The sequence below is a fragment of the Balaenoptera musculus genome, chromosome 19 (genome assembly GCF_009873245.2).
Source record: "Balaenoptera musculus isolate JJ_BM4_2016_0621 chromosome 19, mBalMus1.pri.v3, whole genome shotgun sequence".
In the NCBI taxonomy this organism is placed as follows: domain Eukaryota; kingdom Metazoa; phylum Chordata; class Mammalia; order Artiodactyla; family Balaenopteridae; genus Balaenoptera; species Balaenoptera musculus.
Genome location: NC_045803.1, coordinates 36,399,337 through 36,426,386, shown reverse-complemented (window position 1 = coordinate 36,426,386; position 27,050 = coordinate 36,399,337). Strand labels below are relative to the sequence as shown.

Genomic DNA, 27,050 nt, shown 5'->3' with positions numbered 1-27,050 from the left:
TAGAGGGTAAGGTCAGTGTTATACATGATTTTAGTGAGGGGGTGTACATGCAGTCAAGCACACGTTGGCAGAGGCTTGCTGCTTGTCATGAGGAACAGATGTCACCGTTAATGATTTTAGTGCTTTTCTAGATAGGAGGAGATGCAAGAATTTGGGCTCATAAAATCTTCTCCTGAAAATCTCTATCTGATGACCTGTTCTGCCAGTTTTTCCCAGAGCACAGAGTGCCTCATTCCTGATCTCCGCCCTGAACTCCTTCCAGGGCGTGTTGAAGATCAGCGACTGCAGTAGCTAGTTACCTAATCCTTGTAGAGGCAGGTGGCAAGGGACAATTTATACTTGGCACCATTTACCTCTGATGCATACAGCAGTAATCCATTAAGTTAGTTTCATTCTCAGGTAAGAGAGCAAGTTCTGCTTTGATTTAGAGCCACTGATTCTGCCCTAAAAGTCAACAATCATCTTCCAAGGTAAGTTGTGTGGACCAAGGCAAACCCATCTCCTTTGGTGAGGGCAGCACCAAGGGAAGAGAAAACCCAGAAAAGGCAATAATAATAATAATAATAGTTATTGTTATTACTATTATTTTAAAATTGACATCGTTACTATGTGTTTGGTCTGTGTTAAGCACTTCGTCGTGTCATTCTCACTATTAGCCTGTGAGTAAGTGATATTATTATCCCCATTTTATATAAAAGGAAACTGAAATCTCAATGTTTGAAAAAGTCTTAGAGAAGCTATGCAAATGCAAACGTGAGGTCTCTTCTTGATCTCTTTGATTTCATCTCCTTTTACTCCAGCCATGATCCACTTCACTCCACTACTCCCAGTCACAATGGCTTCCTTCCTGCTGAACTCATTGAACTCACCACAGGCAGACTCACCTCTGGGTCACTGAACTTATTCTTCCCTCTCTTGACACACTCTCCTACCCCCTGCCCCACCCCCCTATATCTGAATGCTGGACTCACTCACCATCTGCCTCAAATCTGCTCAAATGTCCCAAGAGAGTCAGGCCTTCACTGAGCATGTTTTTCTCTAATTTCCTCCTCTATTCCCCAACCTCCTTTATTCTTCTCCGTAGTGATTTTCACCTTCTATGATACCACACTGGCCAAGCTCTCACACCCGGTTCTTCTGCTATCCAAACTATGTTGGATGCAAGTTGTAATTTTTTTTTTTTTTAAATAGGACCCTTTAGAGAAAAATTCTTTGCTTTCAAATTCTGTTCTCAATTGCTGAATTACTTCACAAAAGAGTGTAGCAATTTGACAGAACTATATGACTGTGCCCCTTCACACCATTGCCAATAAAGGGTATTATCGTTCTATGTTTTTAAAATGTTTGCCAATCTGATGGACATCACATGATGTCTCACTATAATTTACTTTATAGGATGCAACATTTTTCAGGTAATTAACTGGTCATTTGTGTTTCTTCTTTAGAGATCACTTGTTCCTTTCCTTTGACTATTTTCTTATTTTGTGTAATATTCCTTTCCTAATAAATTCTTAGCACAGTGCTTTGAAAAGATTCAACCAAAAAAAAAAAATTCTCTCTGCTCTCAATTCAATTGTCCAAGGACCTACTAAGACAACAGATATCACTCTGATTATTTAAAACAGGAAATGTAATGCAAGACAGTGGTAACAAAGATGATAGAAAATGCTGAGAAGCCAAACAGCGGAGGCAACCTAAATATTGACAACAAAAGGAAGTTTCTACTGCTGCTAAGCAAAGAGAGAAAGGGAAGATGCAGAATTACTGGAGCCCATGGTCATCCTGGAGTTCACTAGAAAAGTCAGAATCACAAGAAGCCAAATGAAATAAGGGGGAGCTGAGGAGGTTCAGCTGCTATAGAAGTGCCACTTGAGGTAGAAAAGAAGGGAGATGAATAACATAACTTGGAATCTCGTTTCCTCCAGCCGCTGTCTCCCATTAGCTGAACTCAGCCAAACTCTGGATGATACAGGATCTGTTAGGTCAGTACCTCTTACTGTGCAGAGCAGAGCACTGGACCCTCAGAAGATGGATCTGGGTGCCAGCAGTCAAATAACTGGCACAGTCTCGGTGATGAATTAGGCTTCAGGTTGGCTCTAAGTACCCCTGATATAGACCCTCAATGTAACCTGGCTTCCTTCTTACACAGGACATGCCAAAAAATGTAGTTAATGAAACATGTGTGTGATTTCTGCATTTGTTATTATCATTGTGTTTAATTATGCCTCCTACTAGATTATAAACTCCATGAAAGCATCTAAACCTTTTTATTGCCATGTCTATAATGCCTAGTCTATAGGAAAACCTTCACAGAGTTCTTTGCAATGAATGCCTGGTGAATGAATGAATGAGAGTGAATAACCCAAGATTTAGCAGCACAGCGATTTATACACTCTGTCATCACATTGTAATAATTACCTGCTTATTGGTTTTAGTCTATGTCCTAACCTCATCTTCTAACTCCAGAAAGGCAAGAATGTACAACTGATCTCAAGTTTTGAAAGAAAGTATTATTGCCTAGTATCACAGCATAATCATTCATGCCATATCTATGAAATCCCATATATTTGTGGAAAAATAGGAGAAAAAGGCAATAAAAAATAAACCATTTCTTCTGAACACCACTAGTGGTGAGCTAATTCTGGAGGGAAGTTATTCTCAAAGATCTCTTTGTTCTGTGTTCCATTGGCTTTTCTAGAATTACCAAATACAGAGCCTACCTTTCCTCATAGCTGATGAGGGTGATTAAAATAATGCCTTTTATAAAGAAATTGCAGGGCTTCCCTGGTGACACAGTGGTTGAGAATCTGCCTGCTAATGCAGGGGACACGGGTTCGAGCCCTGGTCTGGGAAGATCCCACATGCCGCGGAGCAACTAAGCCCATGAGCCACAACTACTGAGCCTGCGCGTCTGGAGCCTGTGCTCCGCAACAAAAGAGGCCACGATAGTGAGAGGCCCGTGCACCGCGATGAAGAGTGGCCCCCGCTTGCCACAACTAGAGAAAGCCCTCGCACATAAACGAAGACCCAACACAGCCAAAAATAAATAAATAAATAAATAATTAATTTAAAAAAAAAAAAAGAAATTGCAACTGAGCAACAAGAAGCTCAAATGGATATCAGATCTTTCCATCTGTAAGACCCTTAATGGGAGGACAGTCAGAAATGTGTGACTATGAACTCTATCAGTGAATGCAATGCATGATGAAATAAATATCTACAATCAGCACCTCTAGATAAATACATAATGATACTCTAATGTCCTTGGAGTATCAAAGGACATTGATATCCAGATAGTGTACTTGTAAGGGCCTCTTTCAGCACGCTTTTCAGATAATCCTTGATTGTGGTTGGTTAGAGCAAGCCAAAGAGTGCTAGGAATTCAAATTTATACTTCCATGACTACTGTAAGCATGACACTGTATTTGGGGATCTACGTGTATTATGTCATCAAATTCTCATTTAAAAGTATAAATGCCTCCTTGCAAAGGTTCATGAATTAAATCATGTGTACCATTTACTGACTTTAGGGTTGGTACTGTGCTATAGTTTTTACGTATATAGTACTATCTCTGACCTTTCTACAACTTCTACAGGTTATGTCTTATTATAGCATTATTCAGTTACAGGACTAGAAATTCAAAGAGGTAGAACATCTTGCCCAAGTCCACAAAGCTTCTAAAGAGCAAAGATGTAATTAGAAAATAACTATCTATTTTTTAACATTTCGTATGGAAAATATCAAAAGTATATAAAACTTTTTGAACTCCACATACCCATATCTGAAATTTCAAAAACAGTTAGCTTATGCCAAGCTTATTTCATGTATTTCCTCACCACTTTTCCTGACTTGTATTTCTCTGAAGCAAGTCCCAGATATGATATCATTCATCTATCAATATTTTAGTATATTCTATCTAGACTCTTTTTTTTTTTTTTAATTAATTAATTTATTTATTTATTTTTGGCTGTGTTGGGTCTTCGTTTATGTGCGAGGGCTTTCTCCAGTTGTGGCAAGCGGGGGCCAATCTTCATCGCGGTGCACGGGCCTCTCACTATCACAGCCTCTCTTGTTGCGGAGCACAGGCTCCAGACGCGCAGGCTCAGTAGTTGTGGCTCACGGGCCCAGTTGCTCCGTGGCATGTGGGATCTTCCCAGACCAGGGCTCGAACCCATGTCCCCTGCATTGGCAGGCAGATTCTCAACCACTGCGCCACCAGGGAAGCCCCTAGACCCTTTTTTAACTAACAACTTTTTGGACATATAAAATAAATAGTTTAATGCAGAACTAGTTATTACTGAGAAATGTTAAAACCTACCACTCACTTTCACTGTGAATTGCCACTGGCAAACCACCCATTTCAGCCCACACGCGGATGGTCAATCATTGTTCCAAAAGTTAAACAGAATCATAACAGATGCGCCATTAGCGTATTGGACAGGAGCAAGAATTTACAATGAAACAAATGTAGGTCAAAAAACAAGTGCTGTATTTTTTTAATATTTTTTTAAAATTTTATTTATTTATTTATTTATTTTTGGCTGTGTTGGGTCTTTATTGCTGTGCGCAGGCTTTCTCTAGTTGCGGCAAGTGGGGGCTACTCTCTGTTGAGGTGCGCAGGCTTCTCATTGCAGTGGCTTCTCTTGTTGCAGAGCATGAGCCCTAGGCACGTGGTCTTCAGTAGTTGTGGCATGTGGGTTCAGTAGTTGTGGCTTGTGGGCTCTAGAGCACAGGCTCAGTAGTTGTGGCACACAGGCTTAGTTGCTCCACGGCATGTGGGATCTTCCCGGGCCAGGGCTCGAACCCATGTCCCCTGTATTGGCAGGCAGATTCTTAACCACTGTGCCACCAGGGAAGCCCAGCGCTGTAGTTTTTAAAAACACCTTTGCTTTCAATATAAGGGCTGTGGGGGAGGAGGAGAGTAATTGAGGAAAAACACCATAACTATTATGAATTGGAGATATAATTGCAGGTATAGTAAGAAGAAGTTTTTTTAAAAACTGGAAAATGCTCAACTGCCTAAACATGATTACAAAAGTAACTCAAGAATTTAAAGCATCACTTCTACATATTGCCGTGGGTATTGAGATCTTGGCAAATGAGTGTTTAAAAGTAAGAATGCAGAGCAATTAGCAGAAAATCCACATATGATATCCCTTGGGAGTCTTTTTGAACCAGTTTCATTTATCCTTAGATTTTTAATATTTTCCATCTCAAATTAAAAAATAACATAAAATTACTATTTTTCCTAATAAATATACTCTCATTGCTTTTGATAACTAAAAAGTAATAAGTTGTTAAATGTCCACAGAAATTGTTTTTAGTCTTAAATGGCTTCTCATGAAAGGAAAAATGCTGTAACTCTTTTCAGATTTTCACACACACACACGATTGAATAAGCTCTTTTCTGTTATAGAAAGGCAAGCTAAACAGCAGGATCTACTTATTGAGTAGTGTGAATATCTGTTTTTCAAAATGTGGAATATCTTCAGAAGCTTTTCCTTCTTTACTTGGAGAGATTATTTTTCCAGAGATTCAATGAATGTTTCTATAGTTTTTGCAAAGTCTTATGCATACTAGTAGGATCATCCAGATAACCATATGGGACTCTCCTAATTTTAGAAGCCAAATATTGTCAGCTGTCAATCCATGCACAGTATTGCTCACAGGAACATTCTGTGGATTGGCCTTAAGGTCATGATGCTGACTTTGCAACTACTCTTCCAATCTTTGTGACTTTTTAGTAAATTTACAAAGTTGTACCACCATCACCACCATCTAATTTTAGAACAATCCTATCACCTTAAAATGATGAATAGATGTGCTGACATAGAGGCTAAAATTCCATCTCAACCTCATTTTGAGAGCCAATTAAATTTTTAATTTTCCAAAATTGGGTGTTACTGTCATTTATCCACTGATATGTGGTGCCACTTTCTAATTTATATAACATAGCAACCGAATGTGAGATCATCTTTAAAAAACCCTCAGTCCTAGAAAAATGAGGGACCCAAATAAGATGAGCCTAAGAGCCGAATTGGAGACTTTTTAGGGAAAAATGTTTTGCATCAAATGAGTTAAAGTTGGAGGTTGCCAGTGGGGGAATGAAGAACACATGAAACATCCCAGTAAGTAAAAGTACTAGCGATTTCTGTCTGTGGCATTACCGAGGGCACAAGCAGAGCCCAGACTGGTGGTGATTGGCAGGACTTTCGCATGGTTTAGAAATAGGAATCAGAATTTACAAAGAGAGATAGAGCTGCCAGAGTCATTCAGAAGGCCTAGAAAAGTTTCCTGGGTCTTGGTGCTCAGGCTGGGTGTCAGGCCTGAGCGTCTGAGATGAGAGAGCCGAGTCCAGGACATTGGACCACCAGAGACCTCCCAGCCCCACATAATATCAATCGGCACGAGCTCCCCAAGAAATCTCCATCTTGACACTAAGACCCAGTTCCATCCAAAGGCAGGCAAGCTCCAGTGCTGGATGCCCCATGCCAAACAACTAGCAAGACAGGAACACAAACCCACCCATTAGCAGAGGGGCTGCCTAAAATCATACTAAGTTCACAGACACCCCAAAACACACCACTGGATGAGGCACTGCCCACCAGAAAGACAAGATCCAGTCCCACCCACGAGAACACAGGCACCAGTCCCCTCCACCAGGAAGCCTACATGAGCCACTGAACCAACCTCACCCACTGGGGTCAGGCACTAAAAACAACGGGAATTACAAATCTGCAGGCTGCGAAAAGGAGACCCCAAACACAGTAAGTTAAACAAAATGAGAAGACAGAGAAATATGCAGCAGATGAAGAAGCAAGGTAAAAACCCACCAGACCAAACAAATGAAGAGGAAGTAGGTAGTCTACCTGAAAAAGAATTCAGAATGATAGGAAAGAATCCAAAATCTTGGAAATAAAATGGAGAAAATACAAGAAACGTGTAACAAGGACCTAGAAAAACAAAAGAGCAAACAAACAATAATGAAAAACACAATCAATGAAATTAAAAATTCTCTAGAAGGAATCAATAGCAGAATAACTAAGGCAGAAGAACAGATAAATAACCTGGAAGATAGAATAGTGGAAATAACAGCCACAGAGCAGAATAAAGAAAAAAGAATGAAAAGAATTGAGGACAGTCTCAGAGACCTCTGGGAAAACATTAAAAACATCAACATTCAAATTATAGGGGTCCCAGAAGAAGAAGAGAAAAAGAAAGGGTCTGAGAAAATACTTGAAGAGATTATGGTTGAAAATTTCCCTAAAATGGGAAAGGAAATAGTCAATCAAGTCCAGGAAGCGCAAAGAGTCCCATACAGGATAAATCCGAGGAGAAACACGCCAAGACACATATTAATCAAACTATCAAAAATTAAATACAAAGAAAAAATATTAAAAGCAGCAAGGGAAAAACAACAAATAACATACAAGGGAATCCCCATAAGGTTAACAGCTGATCTTTCAGCAGAAACTCTGCAAGCCAGAAGGGAGTGACAGGACATATTTAAAGTGCTGAAAGGGAAAAACCTACAACCAAGATTACTCTACCCAGCAAGGATCTCATTCAGATTTGACAGAGAAATTAAAACCTTTACAGACAAGCAAAAGTTAAGAGAATTCAGCACCACCAAACCAACATTACAACAAATGTTAAAGGAACTCCTCTAGGCAGGAAACACAAGAGAAGGAAAAGAACTACAAAAACAAACCCAAAACAATTAAGAAAATGGTAATAGGAACATACATATTGATAATTACCTTAAATGTAACAGGATTAAATGCTCCAAACAAAAGGCGTAGACTGGCTGAATGGATACAAAAACAAGACTCGTATATATACTGTCTACAAGAGACCCACTTCAGATCTAGGGTCACATACAGACTGAAAGTAAGAGGATGGAAAAAGATATTCCATGCAAATAGAAATCAAAAGAAAGCTGGAGTAGCAATTCTCATATCAGACAAAACAGACTTTAAACTAAAGACTATTACAAGAAACAAAGAAGGACACGACAAAATGATAAAGGGATCAATCCAAGTAGAAGATATAACAACTGTAAATATTTATGCACCCAACATAGGAGCACCTCAGTACATAAGGCAAATGCTGACAGCCACAAAAGGGGAAATCGACAGTAACACAATAATAGTGGGGGACTTTAACACCCCACTTTCACCAATGGACAGATCATCCAAAATGAAAATAAATAAGGAAACACAAGCTTTAAATGACACATTAGACAAGATGGACTTAACTGACATTTATAGGACATTCCATCCCAAAACAACAGAATACACTTTCTTCTTAAGTGCTCATGGAACATTCTCCAGGCTAGATCATATCTTGGGTCACAAATCAAGCCTCGGTAAATTTAAGGAAACTGAAATTGTATCAAATATCTTTTCCAACCACAACACTATGAGACTAGATATCAATTACAGGAAAAAAAACTGTAAAAAATGCAAACACATGGAGGCTAAACAATACGCTACTAAATAACCAAGAGATCACTGAAGAAATCAAAGAGGAAATCAAAAAATACCTAGAAACAAATGACAATGAAAAAACAACGACCCAAAACCTATGGGATGCAGCAAAAGCAGCTCTAAGAGGGAAGTTTATACCAATAAAATTCTACCTCAAGAAACAAGAAAATTCTCAAATGAATAACCTAACCTTACACCTAAAACAATTAGAGAAAGAAGAGCCAAAAACACCCAAAGGTAGCCGAAGGAAAGAAATCATAAAGATCAGGCCACAAGTAAATGAAAAAGAAATGAAGGATACAATAGCAAGGATCAATAAAACTAAAAGTTGGTTCTTTGAGAAGATAAACAAAATTGATAAACCATTAGCCATACTCATCAAGGAAAAAAAGGGAGAAGACTCAAATCAACAGAATTAGAAATGAAAAAGGAGAAGTAACAACTGACACTGCAGAAATACAAAGGATCATGAGAGATTACTACAAGCAGCTGTATGCCAATAAAATGGACAACCTGGAAGAAATGGACAAATTCTTAGAAAAGCACAACCTTCTGAGTCTGAACCAGGAAGAAATAGAAAATATACACAGACCAATCACAAGCACTGTAACTGAAACTGTGATTAAAAATCTTCCAACAAACAAAAGCCCAGGACCAGATGGATTCACAGGAGAATTCTATCAAACATTTGGAGAAGCGCTAACACCTATCCTTCTCAAACTCTTCCAAAATATAGCAGAGGGAGGAACACTCTCAAACTCATTCTACGAGGCCACCATCACCCTGATACCAAAACCAGTCAAAGATGTCACAAAAAAAGAAAACTACAGACCAATATCACTGATTAACATAGATGCAAAAATCCTAAACAAAATACTAGCAAACGGAATCCAACAGCACATTAAAAGGATCATACACCATGATCAAGTGGGATTTATCCCAGGAATGCAAGGATTCTTCAATATACGCAAACCAATCAATGTGATACACTGTATTAACAAATTGAAGGATAAAAACCATATGAGAGTCTCAATAGATGCAGAAAAAGCTTTCAACAAAATTAAACACCCATTTATGATAAAAACTCTCCAGAAAGTAGGCATAGAGGGAACCTACCTCAACATAATAAAGGCCATAAATGACAAACCCACAGCCAACATCATTCTCAATGGTGAAAAACTGAAACCATTTCCTCTAAGATCAGGAATAAGACAGGGTTGCCCACTCTCACCACTATTATTCAACATAGTTTTAGAAGTTTTACCCATGGCCATCAGAGAAGAAAAAGAAATAAAAGGAATCCAAATTGGAAAAGAAGAAGTAAAGCTGTCACTGTTTGCAGATGACATGATACTATACATAGAGAATCCTAAAGAGGCTACCAGAAAACTACTTGAGCTAATAAATGAATTTGGTAAAGTAGCAGGATACAAAATTAATGCACAGAAATCTCTTGTATTCCTATACACTAACAATGAAAAGTCTGAAAGAGAAATTAAGGAAACACTCCCACTTACCGTTGCCACAAAAAGAATAAAACACCTAGGAATAAACCTACCTAAGTAGGCAAAAGATCTGTATGCAGAAAACTGTAAGACACTGATGAAAGAAATCAAAGATGACACAGACAGATGGAGAGATATACCATGTTCTTGGATTGGAAGAATCAACATTGTGAAAATGACTATACTACCCAAAGCAATCTACAGATTCAATGCAATCCCTATCAAACTACCAATGGCATTTTCCACAGAACTAGAACAAAAAATTGCACAATTTGTATGGAAACACAATAACCAAAGTAATGTTGAGACAGAAAAACAGAGTTGGAGGAATCAGGCTCCCTGACATCAGACTATACTACAAAGCTACAGTAATCACGACAGTATGGTACTGGCACAAAACCAGAAATATAGATCAATGGAACAGGATAGAAAGCCCAGAGATAAACCCATGCATATATGGTCACCTTATCTTTGATAAAGGAGGCAAGAATATACAGTAGAGAAAAGACAGCCTCTTCAATAAGTGGTGCTGGGAAACTGGACAGCTACATGTAAAAGAATGAAATTAGAACACTTCCTAACACCATACACAAAAATAAACTCCAAATGGATTAAAGACCAAAATGTAAGGCCGGACACTATCAAACTCTTAGAGGAAAACATAGGCAGAACACTGTATGACATAAGTCACAGCGAGATCCTTTTTGACCCACCTCCTAGAGAAATGGAAATAAAAATAAACAATTGGGAATTCATGAAACTTAAAAGCTTTTGCACAGCAAAGGAAACCATAAACAAGATGAAAAGACAACCCTCATAATGGGAGAAAATATTTGCAAATGAAGCAACAGACAAAGGATTAATCTCCAAGATATACAAGCAGCTCATGCAGCTCAATATCAAAAAAAAAACAACCCAATCCAAAAATTGGCAGAAGACCTTAATAGACATTTCTCTAAAGAAGATATACAGATTATCTACAAACACATGAAAGGATGCTCAACATTACTCATCATTAGAGAAAAGCAAATCAAAATCACAATGAGGTATCACCTCATACCGGTCAGAATGGCCATCATCAAAAAATCTGCAAACAATAAATGTTGGAGAGGGTGTGGAGAAAAGGGAACCCTCTTGCACTGTTGGTGGGAATGTAAGTTTATACCACCACTATGGCAAACTATATGGAGGTTCCTTAAAAAACTAAAAATAGAACTACCATACAACCCAGCAATCCTACTACTGGGCATATACCCATAGAAAACCATGATTTAAAAAGAGACATGTACCACAGTGTTCATTGCAGCACTATTTACAGTAGCCAGGACATGGAAGCACCCTAAGTGTCCATCAACTGATGAATGGATAAAGAGGATGTGGTACATATATACAATGGAATATTACTCAGCCATAAAAAGAAACAAAAGTGAGTTTTTGTAGTGAGGTGGATGAACCTAGAATCTGTCATACAGAGTGAAGTAAGTCAGAAAGAGAAAAACAAATACCGCGTGCTAACACATATATATGGAATCAAAAAAAAAAAATGGTTCTGATGAACCTAGGGGCAGGACAGGAATAAAGACACAGACCTAGAGAATGGATTTGAGGACACGGGGAGGGGAAGGGTAAGTTGGGACGAAGTGAGAGAGGAGCACTGACATATACACTACCAAATGTAAAATAGATAGCTAGTGGGAAGCAGCTGCACAGCACAGGGAGATCAGCTTGGTGCTTTGTGACCACCTAGAGGGGTGGAGTAGGGAGGATGGGAGGGAGATGCAAGAGGGAGGGGTTATGGGGATATATGTATACATGTAGCTGATTCACTTTGTTGTATAGCAGAAACTAACACAACATTGTAAAGCAATTATACTCCAATAAAGATGTTAAAAAATAATACTAGCACTTTGTATCTCACTCTTAGGGCATCAGCAACAAATTACAGCTATATTAGCCATGCAAGATTATACCCTTTTCTTTGATTCGTGTGTTCCCCGGAACAGATCACAAGGAGGCCAGAATTACATATAGCAGATACCTGACTGAAAGCGGAAGCAGAAGGATAGAGACAGAAGAGAATTTATATCCTACTTTTGGAGGGCTGTCTTCCAAGCCTGAAGCAAAACCAAGCCTGGAGAAGGCAGATGTTTTAAATTAAATGTTAGGCGATTTTAAAAGTCATCTTTATTGACATATAATTGACCTACAATAAACACTCTTTTAATTTAAGTGGAGTCTTACTCCTTAACATGTATTTTATTTTTTTACCTTATATTTTACTTTATAATTTAGTTTGTATTCATCTTTGAGGCTTTCAAGTAGAAATTCATTGGAAAGTATGGAAGTATGAAATCCAAATATTCTTAAAAGATTGCAATGCTCTGCTTTATTTCAAAGCTAAAGTAACTGATAATCTTACATATATTAATAATAATGACTATTGTTTTAAGTTTCATTAAACACTGCACACTTCAGACCCTGAAAATATACTTTAGATTAAAAAAACACATTTACCCCTCAAAGACCTCCTGACCCTCATTTCCTTAATTAGTAATTTGGGCACAATAAGAGTACCTGCTATGACCTTGGGGAAATTATTTGAAAATGCAATGAGGTAAGTAATAAAATTAGGGTGCAAACACAATTAGGAATGATTCCAAAGCCCGAACATTATCTAATATGACATTCCAAAGCATTCTGAATACACATCCTAAAGAAATTACACATAATATAAACTTTTCAGGAATTAGAAAGTTGAAAAGGGAACAAATTCCCTTAAAATTCTCTTTATTTGTTAAGCATACCTCTCATAATTCCAAAATGTGGAGAATCTGATGGTAGGGATCTTTATATCACTGCCCACTGCCAGAAAATACCACACATTCATTGTCAATGGGGGCTGGTAAGCTTGGAAAATCAAATACCATCTTAAGAATATTTTAAAAGACTCATCAAAAAATTTCTTTTATTTTAAAAGAAAGTATTAAAATGAAATCATGCATGACTTCAAAATGTATTCAGACTTCTCTACAGTGTATAACAATAGGGAGTTTTATCAGATTACATCTTCAATAAAAAGAGTTTGAATGAGTTTGATGTGATTTCTATTTCAATCATAAGGGTGACCTACACAGGTATCTTTTTTCTTCGATCATTTTATTTCTGCTCTCTCCATCTGTGTTTTAACCTGTTAATATGTGGGTGAATTTGAGGAAAAGCAAATCAGTTTGACCTTTAATGTAAAGTCATTTTTGTATGATCAAAACAGTACTATTTCCAAGACTGTAAAGAATGTGGATTTTAAGATTCAAAAGCACGTGCCATTCCCTGTAACCTGGGAGGAATGATAATGTGACCACTGCTTGAATGATAATTTTATCTACATAACTGCCTTCCTCTTGCCTTCACTGTATATTAAGACTTCTGCCCAAAGATATATGTTTAGCCAAGCTGTTTTAATATAACATATTAAACTTTAAAATGATTCAAGGACAAACACTGGACTGCAGCTCGCTGTAGGATGCCACATTTTGTTGCATCATTTCCCTTCTTTTTTAGCAGCTATTTTACCACTAAACCAGAAAAGAAGGAATTATGCAGGAAAATTGCTATTAGCTGGTACCCCTGCTGGATTACAAAACCCAGAGCATAATAGCTTCCCCAGTGGAGCCTCTGAGGGCTTGGGCCAAGCCATTAGCCACTGCTAACACCTAAGGGAAGAAATAGAATAGAGTAGAATGGCTCTCAGGTATCCCGGAAGATTTTTATGCAAACAAAATTTATTTGAAATGCAGATGTCCAGGGCCTAGCCCCAGAAATTCTTATTCAGTTAATTTAGAATAAAATCCAAGAATATGCATTTTTAATATGCTCAGACAGATATTTGTATCTGAATTTTTCACCTGGCTTCTGTTCGTGTGAATATTTGCTCAAACACAGGTGATCATTAAAAAGGCTTGACAATTAGAGTGTCAAGATGGACCAAATATATCAGAGCCTAGTATATGATAGGCACTTTATTTTTAAAATGAATGTAATAATGTATGTATCATTAGTGATGTAAGATCCTCTCATTGCATTCTATTTGTGTAGCATTGGATACATTTTGGACTTCTCAAAGTACTGCTTTGCGTTTTGAGTCTCTTGTTACATGTTATATTCATTGATGACTATTATGTATTTATTCAACAAACTAACTAAAACCATCATATTTGCTTTACATTCACTTTATAATCAAATCTCCATTACATCTCTGAGTTAGATCCTCCAAAATCCTTAGGAGTCTGTTTGTTCCTATTGCCTCCTTCATAAAGGAAAGAGTAAAATTTCAGCTGATTACTGAAGGATGACACAACTTCCCTACATTGAAAAGGAAGATGTGAGCTTATTGGATACAAGGGGAAAGATGTATAAAATCATGTAGCCAGAAAGATGATACGAGAAATTGGATCAAGAAAGAGATTTTTAGAAATGGAGAAGAATAGGCATTACATATTATTAGTTCCACTATTGAAAGACTGAATTTGTGGCACTGACCATCCAGGTGAATGTACCCAATAGGTAACTGGAGGGGACATAGGGCTAAGATTTTAGAAAAATATTGTCTGGTATTTGAAATCAGGTAAATGAATCAGATTCAAACAGATCATAAAGAGGTTAGAAAAAAACGATGAGGACAGAATGCTATGGAACAGAAAAATGAGAATTATAGGGACAAGAAGGGATGCCATTCTTTGCACTTCCCCAGCTTAACAAACCAGCCCTTTCCTCTAAACCCAGCCCACATGCCACTCTTTCCTTAAAGCATCCCTCATTTATATCTACGATAATAGAAATTTAAATCAAGGTACAAATGGCATAGTGGACCACGAGGTATAGGAGCAGAGACGAAAGGACAAGGCTCACAATTAGAGAATGACTATCAGCTGACTCACATTTTGGCTAGTTATGTGTTATTTTCTCTCCCCTTCTGAGTCAGAAGTTCCTTGAGATCAGTAATCATTTAAAAAAGTCATCCATTTGTTCATTCAACAAGGATTAATTAAAATCTTACCATGGAGATTGCCATATGGTGACACATATGACAGTCAATAGGATGCATTCACTAAAGAAGACAAAATCTCTGCATCCAAGGATCTTGCAGTTGGTGAGGCAGAAAACCATCACACCTGACTGTATAGCAGCATGCTGGGTAAATATGCCAAAGAAGACTTTCCTCTGACAGTGATGTCTTGGAGATAAAAGGAACTGAATAACTGAGAGAATTAACTGAATGTGTCAGTGTGGATTTGAAAGACATTAAGATGGAGGCATGGGTGATGGCAAAGGAAGATGAATTTGTACAATTTTTAGTGGCTTTCACTTAGTTTCTTACGAAACTAAGAAACCATTTGCACGTATGAAGCTAACACCTAAAGACACTTAGGTCTTAGTTTCATACGTGCAAATTCAAAATCTTCAGGAAGATGATGATGTCTACCAAAGTGATGATTTCCAGGGATACTTAACCTCCCTCAAATCAAAGCAGGTTATTTAGAACACAAACTACTTTAGGTACTTCCTTTTTCTTTTATATCCTCAGCTCTCGATTCACTATATTTAATGATTTCCATATCTTATACACAATGTATGCTTCACTTTAACTGCTGCTTTAAAATCATCTCATTTCCTGGTCCAACTACCCTATATAACAAGTGTGTTAATGGGCAAAAACTTATCAGCTCCAGTGCAAATGAATTAACCTCTGACTCCCAGTTTCTTAAATATTTAGAGATATCTATTCAATCAATAGAGATGTGGTAGAAAAGTCATTCTCCTGACAATGCTAGCTTTCCAATGTCTGGATTTTTAACCACTATTAGGTTAATTTCTGAAATGTTTACAACTCCACTAAAGACCTTGGTATTTCTTTGTTTTGTTTTTGTATTTTTTCCCCTAAGTAGCTGTACACTTAAAAAATGTTAATGCATTTTTCAGTTCTGCGTAAATCCAAGTAGATAAGAAATATTATTTTCCAGATCTGTCGATATTTATAAAAGCTTTAAAATTTCCATTCAAACAAAATAGAAATTGGGTCTTGGTATAGTTTTCACTTTTGTGAGTTAGTTAATGCAGGCATTTCTCAGATAAAATGAAGGTAATATTAATCTTCATCTCTCATTCCTTGGTGCCTGGAGTGAGATAAATCTGCCTTTCCTCTGAGCTCTAAGGGATCTGCATAACATACATGGAACATTTTGATTAAGATCAAGCATGCAAATTAAGTGCAGGAGAAAAATAATCAAACTCAGAAGACTTTGGGCAGTGTGATTATATCTAGCATGGAACTTGGACTTTGAGATACTTGCATTCCTCTCTGGCACCGAAAATGCTTATTTCTTGATAATTAATTCAAGGTTATGCTATGCTATGCTATACTATGTTATACTGACTCTGAAGATACGGGATTTAGATTGATAGAGTGTTGTACTGAATGCCTTTTGATGCCTCTACAATACTATATTTCTGCCTGCCAGTGGCCTTGACCACTTAGTTTTTACCTTGTCTCTGATAAAGGTGTCATGGTATGGAAAAACCTCCTCCACACACTTTCTCTTTTTTATCTTATCCTTGAACTTTAATATAACCTTCTTAGAGCCCATTTCTCCTTGCTTCCTGAGGTGGCTTTTGCTAAGATGACAGAGAAAGTGTAGAAATACATTGGACTTGCTAGTAATTCTTAACTGTCAGCTGAGAAACCTTTCATCAGTCAAAAAAACCTGTTTCTCATGGTAAAATGGCCATAAGAATGCCTACCTTGCTTCTGTAAATAATATTTAATCAGATTTATTGATTGTATTAATTTCCTAGGGCTGCCATAACAAATTACCACCAACAGGGAAGCTAAACAACAGAAATGTATTCTCACAGTCTGGAGGCCAGAAGTCTGACATCAAGGTACTGGCAGGACCACACTCCCTCTTAGAAACCATAGAGGAGAATTCATTCTTCGTCTCCTGCAGTTTCTTTTGGCTGTAGGCATTCCATGGCTGTGGCCACATCATGTCAATGTCTGCCTTTGTGGTCACATTCTCTCTCCTTCTTCTCTGTGTTAAATCTCTCTCTGACTTACTCTTATAAGGACACATGTTATTGGACTTTCTTTTAAAGATACATGTTACTGGATTTAGGACCCACCAGATAATCCCAGATGAACTCTTCATCTCAAGATTTTTAATTTGATTACATCTACAAAGACCCTTTTCCAAGTAAGGCAACATTCATAGGTTCCAAGGAAAAGGATATATACATGTCTCTTTGGAGGTCACCATTCAGACCACTACATTGAACACCATCTTCATATGATCTAAGAAAAAATTTCCTCTTATATTAGCCATTTAAGAACAGTATATGTAGATTCTTAAAGAATTTTAGAAGATGCTTAAATTTCATAGATTACTTTAATGAGTCCTAACTTTTGTAAAGTGAAAAGCATAGCCCACTCTCTGTACATTTCCTCTGCAAAATGTCAATCTTTCATATATTTATAGAATTGTAGTGCTGCATGGTTATAGTGGAATAAGTTTTTTTCTGTTAAAAAAGCACTAATTTATTCTATATGTAACTGTAAAATGTTGACTAAACATTAACTTTGGTATTAGTCTAGGAACTTCTAGAAGAATTCACAGTGACAGTTTTTCTAAAGCCAAAGTAAACCTTGGTCAACATTTATGGCTAGATATACATACTTTATTATTAAATATTAGGAGGTTTGGTAATGAGTCAACATTCATATAAATATTGAGATTATTGACATCAGGTGGAATGGTGCACTATCTAATGAGGAAAAAAAAGGGAAAAGAATGACAAATGATCTAATTAGGTGACTCAGAATATCCAGTTGCATGTTGCAGACTTAGTATGTTGGTATACTTTCAATGAATTATGTAGGAAATTATAATGGTACTGGAGGAGACTGGCTTCACAGAGTCCTAATTTTTATTAATTCATTATAGCCTGATTGTTTCCAAGAAGACTTAGTGTTTAGAGTAAAAATAAATAAATGAAGTGTAGATGTTATGATCTTTGCTTCATGTTCCTAGATATTAGATACTATATATGTATATATCTAGTATGCTGAAATCCATGGATTTGTATCTTTATTGCTTTCCTAGGTTTTTAGAAATAACAGACACAACACAATGATAAGAACTTAATTAAATCTCTTCTCCATACCTACTGAACAGAGTGTCATTTTCCTTTGGTTTTGGCCTTCTTGCCATTTTCATTCCATTTGATTTGACCAAGAAAATTTGAATTAAATTTGCAAGTCAAATGACAGGAGACATTTCTCAAAAAGGCATAATATCTACTGATCTTCTTTTCATCTATTCCTTTGTCATAAACATTTGTCTGGCAAGTGCCTTCATTAACTCTGGCTCCTTGTTGCTTTTGCTTGCATATAACAGGATAAACAAAAGCCATAACTCCATGATTTCAAATAAATGGGACCTAGACCAAAGTAAACTTTCTGCATCAGGGCAACAACAACAGATGAACTACACTGAAACAAATAGAGAATTTAGATTTGCCTGCTTTATTTTATCTGGAAAAAAAAATAGACAATGGGGAAAAAACATGGGATATTTAAATAATAACATCAATAATAATGGCCAAAGAAAATAAATAGAAGGAAGGAAGGAAGGAAGGGAGGAAGGAAGGAAGGAAGGGAGAAAGGAAGGAAGGAAGGCAGGAAGGAAGGAAGGAAAGAAGGAAGGAAGGAAGGAACTTAGGACTGTGGGGAAAATTACACAAATAGAGTTGAAGAATTATCCAGGTAGGCACCACCTGTCTCTTCAGATAGACTTTTTAGTTTTTCATGGAGTATGCATATAGAATTAATAAGTGACCATAGCACTACCTAGTGTGCTGAGGCTGCTATAACAAAATATTTCAGACTGGTCGCTTCAACAACACAATTTTATTTCTTACAGTCCCAGAGGTGAGGAAATCCAAGATCAAGGGGTAGGCAAGATGTGTTTCATCCTGAACCCTCTTCTTTTGGCTGCTTATAGGTGGCCACCATCTCTCTGTGTGCTCCATATGACCTCTTCTTTGTTTGCCCACAGGTGGAGAAAGAGAGAGCTCTCTGGTGTCTCTATATTCTATAGACACCAATTCTATAGTATCAGGGCCCCACCCTTATAAACCTCCTTAACCTTAATTACTTCCTTAGAAGCTCCATCACCAAATATAGCCACACTGGGGGTGTGGGGGGGCGTTAGGGTTTCAACATATGAATTATTGGGCTACACAAACTTTCAGTCTATAACAAACACTTATTGACTTATTTGCTAAAGGAAACTTTTCTTATAAGGATATTAATGTTGTATGAGAAAATGTCCTTTGATTTCCAATTCCAAATGATTCAAAGACTGAATATCAAGAATCAAAGAGGAAATTCCTCCTAGACTCCTCAGTAGAAGAGAATTCTGACGTGCACCTCTTTAAATGATGGTATTTCAGATATTTTAGAGCAATTTTTCTTCCCCTCTGAGCCTTCTCTACTTAAATATAAGCAACCTCAATTTATTGCTCATGTTACATGATATGAAGCATGTCCAGGGAAAGACTTGGAAACCATCAATATTTCTCTTAAATTTCCATATAAGACCCTGGCTATATATGCTTTCCAACAGCCTGAAATTGATTCTTCTCACTGACTTATTTTGAACTACATATAACCCCCCGTGACAAAATAACATGAATGGAAATAGATATGAGCCCCACAAAGTACGGCTAATGATTACTTCTTCATTTATTCAGCAAATATTTGCTGAGTATTCATTATGCATCATAAATTGGTTATTTGTTACTTGGAAGTTCCCTAGTTTATTTATGTATCCCCAGGGTCTATGATATCCCCATTACGATATCATTTCTTTGTGGTAAGTGTTTTGATGAAAATAAAAAGGTTTTTAGAAGATTACATAACTAATTTATCTGAGGAGATTGGGGACAACTAGTAAAAGAAAATTTCCCCAAAGGAGTGATATTTAAGCACAGACATAAAGAATGCATAAATTTTAATAATTCAAATTAGGGCTGAGGAGGGATAGAGAGATTATCAGGCAGAAAAAAGAGCAAATATGAAAGCCCTGAGGACAGAAAATCCTTAACTCAGAAAAGACCAGGAGGGCTGGAACAAAGAGAAAGAAGAGTGGCAAGACCAAATAAAAGTAGGTTAAACAATGTGACTAACGTTGTCATAAGAATCTTTGTTCTGCACCAAGTCCTGTGCTGGAGACTGAGACTAGAGCTGTGACTAAGGCTAGTCTCCCTCAAGGGGCTTAGAGTTTAGTGAGATAATGCACACATTTTATTGAATATTATCTATTTGTCTTAATATTATCTATAATGTCAAAACTGTTGCATAAAAATTCTAAGCACTTAATTTTAAAATGGCTGCCTTTGTTACAGCCTCTAGCAATTTCCAGTAAAATTACAACAAATGCTCTGGAATAACAAAACGACAAAACTAAGAATACAAGTAACTATTTTTATTCAAAATTAATCTGTTGTCAGAATCTGACAGAAATTTCATACATAATGGTATAACTGTAATGTGCTATCTGAAAGCAAGCAAGCCTATGCACCTACTATTTACCTGGTCCTTTCTTTACTATTTATTTGGTATATACCTTGTATTACTCAGACAAGGAGTAAGGAATGCAACAAACCACTATTTTAGGAATATCGTCATTTGAAGCATGCCTGGGGCTATTAGTCCACTTTAACTCCCCTTCATGATCTTTCCTTCGACAGTTGGTCATAAACAGAAACAAATGGGTGTGGAGTATGAAGCAAGGTTTTGAAAATAGAGTCATTCATCCTCCTTGGTGTAAGGCTCATAAGCAAAACATTCCAGGAGGATGAGAAAACAGGAAAATCCGTAACTGAGAAAAGTAATAGGGAATACAAATATTTAAATATTTCACCTATTGAGAATATCAGAGAACTAGGTGATAAGGTTACGATATGTTCCTATCTCAAAGCAACTCAACTGCACTATATGGGTAGCATATCCATGGACATTAGTCTATCCACCTGGATATTCGTCCACCCTAGAGAATGCCAAATGCTTTTGGTCCATTCTCTTCTTAAATAGATCTTGGCACAATATCTTTCTATCTTTTGTCAAATTCTGTCATTATATACTCAAATTCAAAAGATTTAATTTGTTTTAAAAAATCAATGGTCATTTCCTCTTTTTGTTTCATATATTTTCCAGTTTTAGAAAATGTCTGTGTTTTCTCTAGTAAATCATTATCAAGGTATCCTCTTATATTGGTTATGCTCAAAAAGAAAAATAAATAAATGCAGTAAATATAATAAGTAAGGGAAGAAGCCATAAGGATAGAATAGGTTAAGTTGTAGAGAAAACAAGATGATATAAAATGGAAATGCATGCAAATATGAAGGACTGGAAAGAAGATTTTTAAATAACACAATAATACAATTGAAGCCAAGTTTAGAGGTAGTGAACAGCTAAGTTACTATCCTTGATATGACTGCCTTTTCCCTTTGCATCATTGTAAAACAAATAAAACAAAAGAAAAAATTAAAAAGAAAGAAATGAGAGTGCACTTTTACAAAAAGTGTCTTCAAATAAACATCAATCATCTTACTTAATGTTGAAAGTCAAAAGCTATTTTCTCTTTTTTAATATCAAGAACAAGGTACAGGTGTCTACCATAACTTCTTATACTCAGAATTGTATGTGAGGTTCTTGTTAGTATAGTTAAGATGAAAAAAAAATTAATATAGGCATTTAAAGCTATAAGTATCTCTCTAAGCACTGCTATAGCTGCATCCATTACTTTTTGATTGACTGCATTTTCACTTACATTATCTCACATTTTCAAAATTTCCTTTTGATTTCTTCATTGAATCATTGGTTATTGAGGAATGCATTGTTTAATTTCCACATATTTATGAGTTTCCCCAAATTTTTTTCTATTATTGATATCTAATTTCATTCTATTACTGTCAGAGAATGCACTTTGTATTATTTATATCCTTTTAAATTTATGGAGGTTTAGTTTATGCCTAGCCTATGATATACATTGTAGAATGTTCCATGTGTACTTGAGAAGAATATTTATTCTGCTGTATTTGGGTAGAGTGTTGTATAAATATGTTAGGTATAGTTGGTTTATACTGTTGTTCAAATCTTCTGTTGCCTTATTTATTTCTGACTAGTTTTTTTATCCATTACTGAAAGGAGAATATTGGAATACCAAACTATTACTTCTGAATTTCTAGTTATTATATCTTCAATAATATATTACGTATGCATTGTTTTATACAATTGCTTTTTAAAAGTTAAGAAAAGAAAAGAGAAAAACTATGCATTTATACTGTCTTTGGTAACTACATAATTACTTTTCCTGATGCTCTTTGTTTTTAATGTGAAGTTGAATTACCATCTGGGGATATTTGCTTTTCAGTCTGAAGAACTTCCTTTCCTGTTTCTTTTAAGACATGTCTGCTGGTAACAAATGCCCTCAGTTTTTTTGTAATCTGGGAATGTCTCTATTTCATTTTTTTTAAAGGTAGCTTTGCTGAATACGTGATTCTTGGTTGAAAGTTTTTGCTTTGAGCATTTTGAATGTGCTAGCCCTCTTCCTTCTGGTGACCATTATTTCTATAAAAATTTAGTTGTTAATCTTATTGGGGTTCCCTTGGAAGTGATGAGTCAATTTTCTCTTGCTTTCAGCACTTTGACTTGCAGCATTTTTTTTTTTTTCTGTCTCTTTGTGAATCTCTTTGTGTTTACGTTCTTGATGTTTGTTGAGCTTTCTGAATGTGGAGACTAATGTTTCCAAAATTTTTTGAAGTTTTCAGCCATATTTTTTCTTTTCCTTTCTTTGTCTCCTAGTATTTTCATTTCAGGTATATTTGTGCACTTAATGATGTCCCATATTTTTCTGAGGTTCTCTTCATTTTTCTTCTTTCTTTTTTCTCTATATTCTTCAGCTTGCATATTTTCTATTGATCTATCTCCAAGTTCACTAATGCTTTCTTTTGCCAATTCAAATTTATAGTTTGTAATTTATCATTTTAGTTATTGTACTTTTCAACTCCACATCTTCCATTATGTTCTTTTTTTGATATTCTCTATGATATGACATTGTCATCACGCCCTCATTTCCTTCTTTAAAGGTTTACTGTAGTTCATTGAACACGTTTACAATGGATCCTTAGAAGTCTTTGGTTAATCTGATATCTGTTTGCTCTCACGGACAGTTTCTTTTGCCTGCTTTTTTGTTTTGTTTTGTTTTCCTCTAGCTTATGGGTCATGCTTTCTTGTTTCTTTGTATATCTTGTAATCTTTTGTTGAAGACTGGACATTTTTAGAGAATATATTATAGCAAATCTGATATTGACTTTTCACTGAAGGCCTGTTACTGTAATTTCCTTGTTTATTTGTTTAATGATCGGCTAGATTACTTTAGTAAAGTCTACTTCCCCTCTGCAGTGTTAAGCCTCTAATGTTTCACTTCAGGGGATCCCAGCCTTGGGTATGCCCGCAGTCATGCTCGAATGGCAGTGGTTTTGGCAGGGTTTTCTGTCTCTTTCCCTGACTACGCCCAAGTTGTTAAACTCCACTGATTGCCAGATGATTTCTGTATTGTTTTTCATTTGGGGCCCTAAATTGTTCTACAGACTAATCCAACCCAATCTGGGCTCCTTCAAAAGGGTATTTCCCTTGGCAAGTGTTTCAGATTTGTTCTGAACCTGGCAGGCTCCTCTGCATCTCTTTCCTGGGTTCTTTGCTTCTCCACTGAGGCAAAACTTTGAGCCATTGGCTTTGGAGCTGAATTGGAGACTATGCTGGGTTTCTCTGAGTGATGCCTCTACTTTAGGAGCTGGGCACTTGATGCAAGGGAACAGTAGCCTCAAGTCTTTTTGGCTTGGCTCTCCCAGTGTGAAACCACGGCTTTGCAGTCCAGGGCAAGCACAATTGCGGCCCTGTATTCCCTGTGAAGCCTTGCCAAGGTAGAGCCTCTGTTGCACAAGTATAGGCTGTAAAGAAGAAAGGAGCCCCTCTTCTTGGCCATACCAATTCAGAATTTAGTTGATCAATAGGTAGCTAGGAGCAGGGTGAGAACTGGCAACACCTTGCCCTCCAACTGCTAGCTGGGGTGGGTGGGGGGAGCCCTGTTGAACCAGTTTGGAGTGGAGTTTCCATCTCACAGAGCTGAGAGAAGGGATGAAGGAACTAGGTTCTGGTTGACACACTACATTCTCATCATTCCCACCAGACTCTAATAGATTTTCTTGAATAAACGTTTCTGCATTTGCTGCTTGTCTCCAGGACCATTTCCAGAGACATTAATTTTTTTAAATGTTATTTTATAATTCTCACCAGTTCCACTGGGGAGCAATTCCGTGGAGTTCCTTATGTTATCATGCTCCTCACACATATCTCTGTGTTGAAATATATTTTTATAAGTAAAAAAAAGGTTTAGGAGTTTACTAGAATTAAAATCAATGCATAAAACAATCAGATGAACAATGAGATGAACATATAATTTTAAAAAGGTAGTATTTACTAAAGAAACAAAGTACATGCAGTACTAATAATAAGTGTAAAAAATATGTGAAAATCTCTTGTAGCTAAAATAAAAACATTTTGTTAACATACATTAAAGAAAATAAAGAAACCACAATATTGGTATAGAAGACTAAACATAATAAAGCTGTCAATTCTCTCAATTTATTTACATCTTAATATAATTTCTACTAAAACTCTTACAGGAATTTTCATGGAACTTGATAATCTCTTCTATATTTGTCAGAGATTAGCAAATGAACAAGAATAGCTGAAATATTCCTAAAGAAGAACACGATAGGGGAAAATACCCTAACAAACATCGAGATTTATTACAAATTTTTCATACATAAAAAGCATGGTATTGATGCAGGATTAGTAAAACATAGCATTGGAACATGATAGAGAGCCTAAAAGGATGAAGATGCAAAAAAATTTGATTTGTGAGAGACTGAGAATTGAAGATCAGTGGGTAAGGGATAAGTTACTCTATAATTAACCTTGGGAAAATCAATAATCAGTACAGCAAAAAACAATTCCATACAACTATTTAAATGTGAAAGGTAACATTATGAGAAGTAATTTTTATATAATTAATAATTTAAAAAATAAGGCTAAACTACTAATCATTAAAGAGACTGATAGGGGCTTCCCTGGTGGCGCAGTGGTTGAGAATCTGCCTGCCAATGCAGGGGACACGGGTTCAAGCCCTGGTCTGGGAAGATCCCACATGCCGCGGAGCAACTGGGCCCGTGAGCCACAATTACTGAGCCTGCGCGTCTGGAGCTTGTGCTCCGCAACAGGAGAGGCCGCGATAGTGAGAGGCCCGCGCACCGCGATGAAGAGTGGCCCCCGCTTGCCACAACTAGAGAAGGCCCTCGCACAGAAATGAAGACCCAACACAGCCAAAAATAAATAAATAAAAATTATAAAAAAAAAAAAAAAGAGAGAGACTGATAAAATTGACTACATTGAGATTAAAATTTTAATAAAATGAAAAGGCACCATATGTTTTAAAGAAACAAACCAGAACTTTGTTAAAGATATTTGCAACATGTAGATTGAAAGAAACATGTATTTCAAATACATGAATTTGAAGTGTGTGAAACTGCTAATATTCAATGTTTTTTTGAGTGTAAAATAATGACAATTCAATTTGGCCTAATGAAATAACTGAATAATTAATAAATGCAAGTTCCAATCAAAAATATGGTAAAAAATTAATAGGCAAATAGGGAATTGACTTTGCCTGGAAGTAGCAGGTAAATTTGCCTGGAAGTAGCAGGTAAATTTTAGCAAAAATGACTCATAGACTCCCTTTACTCCGTCAATAATTTTCTTTATATAGAAAGGGAGCAACATCTGCAGATACCAGGAGTAGTAAAAAATATGAGTATGAGTTTGGTCTTAGACCCATCAATGCTTTTCTAAGTAATAAAGGAAATAGTTTTGTTCTGCAATGAGTACTACTCCTGCTGCAGTTTCTAAATTATCATTATAGTTTGTTTTAAAGAGCGAATATGCAAAGATAGTTTCTCATATAAATAATGTTAACCACAAAAAGACAAAAGCCTCATTGTAATTTTATTAATTGCATCTTAAAGAACAATTCCCATCTTCTGTTTTGAACTATGGCACATGAAATCACCCACAAATGTTCCTTGTACTAATTTTAACTGTATTCAATCTTGTCACACACTTTCTGGAAATGTAACACAGCTATCTATATATTCTGTATCTTTTTTGAGATGATGTTCTCCTGCTTTTAGCTTAGTGGTATTTCCTTCTATGTCATGGAAATAAAGATTACTAGATCATTTGGAATACCACTGCTTACTTCCACTAGAGACTTCTTTTCACTCTTCAAATTGCTAAATAATGAGGCACAACCAGCAATAATTTAGAAAAAAAAAATTGTTAACTCAGAGTTTTCTCTTTTTTTTTCTCTTTAACTGCTTACTAGCAAGGCATTGTAGGTCCACATATATCTTAAAAAAAGCAAAACCAAATATAATTTATACATTTATTTTAGGGAATGTCACTTTTTTTGAATTCTGGTATAGTACTATATGGTACAGAAGATTTAACACATTTACTTAAAATCATTTGAGTGGAATATCTATTCATGTATTTGTGTATTCTGGAAACCAGCAGGACACTGATGACCAGGAACTGGACAGCAATGGTTTGGAATGCCTGCCTTAATATGCAACAACGAGGTAGACAAGTGTTCTGGGGTCTGCAAACTTGCAAATATTTGAAAAAATCCCAACTGAAATAATCATTTTGCCCAAATTGTACTGCACACATTAACCAAAGTTATGTTTATTTGCTTTTGGCTGGAATATCAGTGTGAAATAATCAGTGTTTCCATGTTGAATAGACCTATGTCTTTCACTAATCAAAATGAGAAAATAGATTAATAATTTATATATATATGTATATATATATATACATAT

General features: G+C 36.3%; 1 protein-coding gene across 1 annotated transcript in view; it reads left to right on the top strand.

Moving 5' to 3' along the window:
* CDH8 (cadherin 8) overlaps nucleotides 1-27,050 on the top strand; it is a 366,357-nt gene that overhangs the window by 336,235 nt on the left and 3,072 nt on the right. The gene's annotated exons all lie outside the window — the stretch shown is intronic.